This window comes from Camelina sativa, chromosome 15, assembly GCF_000633955.1.
Source record: "Camelina sativa cultivar DH55 chromosome 15, Cs, whole genome shotgun sequence".
NCBI classification, from domain to species: Eukaryota; Viridiplantae; Streptophyta; class Magnoliopsida; order Brassicales; family Brassicaceae; genus Camelina; species Camelina sativa.
This window is the reverse complement of record NC_025699.1, coordinates 26,270,387-26,275,229: the sequence shown is the minus strand read 5'-3', so window position 1 is coordinate 26,275,229 and position 4,843 is coordinate 26,270,387. Positions and strand designations below refer to the sequence as shown.

Sequence of the window (4,843 nt, the reverse complement as noted above, 5' to 3'; positions counted from 1 at the left end):
TTATTTCATTGTTGCTGAAGTTCTAGTTACTAACGACGAGAAACAACATTTTGATTGTTTGTATCATGGTTACTAATTATTTGTTTAGTAGTTATTGGTTCTGTGGTATATTTCAGCGACGACTTGTCGCCAAAACAGTTACGGGGAAACAAGTAATTATTCACTGTAGACCAGATATATCAACGAATCAGTGATTACACAAAGCAAAGTAATTTGTTAGCCCATTGCTAGTGTTATCAGACCCTGATAAGTGATAACCCTAGTGATGATTTGGTAAGTAGACTGGTATTGTTTACCATGTTCAAAATTACTCAAACCTATACGATGACAAAATAGATGGACCTATCAATCTTGTGAAGTCAGGCAAATTTCATATTAATTTGTGTGTCACAGTTAGATCTCAAATACATAAGCTTAATTATTGAAACCATACTGAAGCCCAACCCACTCTATTTAAAGTCAATGGTCGCGGGGTGAACGGGACCGACCACCCTCGCGTTGGTTTCCGTGACAAGTTGTCGACTGCTCACAATTCCATGCTTTCAAATAAACAAAGACTTTTCATTTTCTTTCTATATTAATGTTTGAAAGTAAGATCAAAACACCCTGTAACTCTTACGTATTCTTCTAATTTAGTTAATACTAAAACACTTGTAGTGATAAATTCGTTGGCCAAAATAAATTATTGTTAATCGTTGATATGGACAGTCTGGAGAGACACAGATCATGGAGAAAACTTTAATGAAGTTGTCTATAAATTTAATTTTGTGTCATTTGTATTGGTACAATTTGTACTTTATATAATTTGTATATTGAGTCTACATTATTTATTCGCTAACCATGTTAACTTGTGCCCACATTTAGTGAAGTCATCTCCACACGATGGGAGAGGTGTGAGTATATCTGTTTCATACAAACATATTGGATCATAACCAAAACTGTAAAAAAAAAATGGCTGCTGATGAGGAAGAGCCAATATGCCGTTTATCTCATCCAACCCACCCTCACACCCTTTCCCGTAGAGCTGGAAGAATCCCTCCATCAGGTTGCTTCGCGTGCGACAAAGAAGAACCCTCACCGTTGGCTACCTTCTATTACTCTTGTACTACTTGCGATGTGGAGTTCCACGATACTTGTCATTTGTATCCGAGGAAGCTGACACACCCTTATCACCTTTAACATCCTCTCACCCTCACCACTCAAATAGAGATCATATCTAACAAAGCCGAACATGGTTACATATTCAAGAAATGTAATTGGTGTGGAGATGATTTGGGAGATGGATCACAATTCTATTGTTGTTCTATATGTAACTTTTGTTTGGATCTTTCTTGCTCCCACGGTTTTCCAACTCTTACTATCGCAAAACCAAAAAGCCATCATCATTCACTCTCTTTATTCCCTTGGCCCCTCTTAATTCCATGTGTAGCTTGTGGGCTGGTTAGTTTGTTGGAACCAAGTTATGCTTGTTTCCAATGCAACTATGTGGTTCATAAGAGTTGTATTGACATACCGCGTGTCATAAAAATCACGCGTCACCCACATCGTCTCTCTCACACTCCTTTCCTTCCACCCACAACTCCATCTTGTCGAGTTTGCTACAAGATGGTCGACATCAAATATGGCCAGTATTCTTGCGATCATGAAGGTTGTTCTTATGTTGCCCATTCGAAATGTGCAACACATAGGAACGTTTGGGACGGGAGAGAACTCGAATGGGAACCAGAAGAACCCGATGAAAGTGAAGATATTGCGCCATTCAAGAAAGTGGGTGATAATATGATAAAGTACTTTTGTCATGAACATCATCTAAAGCTTGAGAAGTATGATAGTGTTCGAGACGCAAAGAAACAATGTCAAGCGTGCATCCTTCGTATAGACTCTTATGATTTCTACAATTGTATACAATGTGAGTTCTTTCTTCATGAGGTATGTGCTGGTCTTCCTAGAAAATTGGCTCATGCATTGCATAAGCATCCTCTGGTTCTAGACCCTTCTCCCATATTCGATTACAATTCCACAAGTTGTTCGACTTGTGCCCGTGAGTCCACTGGTTTCAGGTACAAATGCTCATCAAAAACTGATTGCGACGATGATGACTTTCAGTTAGATGTTCGTTGCATTTTAGTTCCTGAGTTATTCACCCACAAAAATCATGAGCATCCTATATTCATCTCAACATCATATTCAAGAAAAGGTATCATTTATTGCCCTGGCTGCAAAGATAGTGTTCGTAGTGAGTATTATCTACAATGCACTACATGTTCATTTGCTATGTGTTATCGATGCGCTACAATTCCGTATGAGTTAAATTACAAATATGATGCACATCCTCTCTCACTATGCTACGGAGAAGATGCAGAGAAAGCATATTGGTGTGAAGTATGCGAGAAAGAAGTAAATCCAAGAGAATGGTTCTACTCATGCAACAAATGTTGCATCACTGTCCACCTCGAGTGTATATTTGAATCTTCCATTTACGTCAAGTCAGGTTACACGTTCTATTTTGGCTCTGAATCGATGAAAATTCTTGGCAACAATAGTCATACTCGACCGATTTGTTATAAGTGTGACCAGCGTTGCCCGAACTCCATATACTACAAATTGTTCGAGAAGGATTTTTGTTCTTGGTTTTGTATTTGGACATCCAGCATGGACAGTTTTGAGATAGAATAAACCTTAGATGGTTTCTGAACCGCGAAGATAGTTCTTTTGTAATAACATCAATTATCTTTGGAAGAAGTTAATTCTATTTTGGTTTATCTTTAGCTACTTCCTCGGGAAATATCTTTGTCATGAGCTATATTGTGAAGTTTCAAAAGCATAATTAGAGCATTTGCAGTGGGGAGAGATTTCCACGGTCTCTCAAATATATTATTTTAATGTTAATTGATTAATTTAGTTATTTATTTAAATTTTAAGAAAAATAAAAATTTAAATCAATTATCTGTTGCCACATGTATGTGTAGTCTCTCATGAAGTTCTCAAAAAATTTCATTTGACAATTGATTCTCACTTTTCACTACTTCTCGCTCCTATTTTTCATTATTTTTTTACTTTTGTAATGGTGAAAACTATCACATGCCCTTACAATTACATGGTGTTGCAATTTACTCTAAAACTAAATCCAACTAATGATGGAATGATTGTTAATAACTTAATACTATGGCCCCGATTGGTGAAGGCTTTTAAGACTGATGAAAAATATAATAGATATGTTAACACAACCTCTTAATTTGTAGTATTATTAAAAGCATCATTACTGGAGAGAACATGTCACCGTTGCTCAAAGAAAAAAATTAATATTTAATATATGACTAGTAAGAAATTGACATGTGTTGAAAAATATTGAGCAACGATTCTTTCCCCGGTAACTTCAGCAACGGTTCTTCTCTTTCTCTCTCCTGTTTGTATTTTTTATTAAAGGAATTTGGGGGAAGCAACCACCACTAATGATGGCCTAAGGCACCATCAAATTTCGTTCTATTTAAAAAAATTGTTAAATCAAAAAATTCACAGTATAAGTTGTCTAGTTATGATAAAAAAATTGTTAGTATCTTTATTAAAATTTTATATTTAAAGTTAGAATATTACATTATTATTATTATTTCTAAAATTTTCATTTAGATCAAGAATTACAGAAAATTCTATAAATTTAGAAAGATGTATGTTAAAATATCTAGAGAATATAATACAATTGGATATTGAAATTCAAATTGTTTGGATTAAACATATTGAAATCTTACATTTGATACAAAGAGACTTATTCATATAATTAGCCTATATTCTAAAGAAATGTATGCACATGTTTAATTTGCCTTGTTAGGTCAGTGATGTACGTAATGTTTAATTCCTTTGTTGTTTTATGTTTCTTCTAGATGAGAATCTTTTTCTGGCGAAGCAGTGCTTCCATGAAAAACTTCTAAGCATGACAAAGATGCTGAAATAGCAAATCTTGGCATGGTTTACGTCGAAAAATTAGATGATGCTAAAGAAGCTGGAGGGGAAAAATCCAGACTCTGCACATTGATTTTAGTAGAGGGAGATTCTGCAAAATCTCTTGTTGTAAGTGTTCTATATTTCTTCTGATTTATGCTAGCTGTTTAGTTACTAATTAATATCTTGTTGTAAGTGTCCTATAGATTGTATACATTTGATACAAAGAGACTTATTCATATAATTAGCCTATATAAAAAATATTCATTTGGAAACCATATTTTCTCGAATTAAAACACATGTATATAAAAAAGTCTATAGAACAAAGAACAAAAAGAAAATGTGAGCCAAACAAAAGAAAAATGTGAGCAAAATAAAAGGAAAATATGAGTCAAGAAAAATAAAAGAAGACTCATAAAGTACACAGTATGGATTCAAACTTGTACTATTAGAACACAACATTAGACAACTAAACCATCATACTGAATTCACATGAACGCCCTTAAATCTGATCTTCGTTAATCTTTTGGTAACATAGAATTATACTGTGACAAAGAAATAAATGTATGATGTTACTTGATCATTGTTGTTTATCGAACTTACCTAATTGCATTTTATAAGTCAGTGCAAGATCGATAAACAGTTAATGATCATAATGTTTTCTTTATCACCGTTTAATTCGATGTTACCACAAAATCGACGAAGATTAAGATTTGAGGGTTTTCAACAGATTTCACTCACTTTTAATTACTGGCTATGAATATCTCTTTCATCAACGCAAACATCATTCATTATAACACATAATTTAGGAATATTGAACTCTTGTTAATGGTTGTCATATAGGATCTCGTTAACATGCTTGGGTAAATATATATATATATATATATATATATATATATATATATAT

At 33.9% G+C, this 4,843-nt stretch overlaps 1 pseudogene; it reads left to right on the top strand.

The window, feature by feature from the left end:
- Positions 952 to 2,676, top strand: LOC104748812 (annotated as a pseudogene).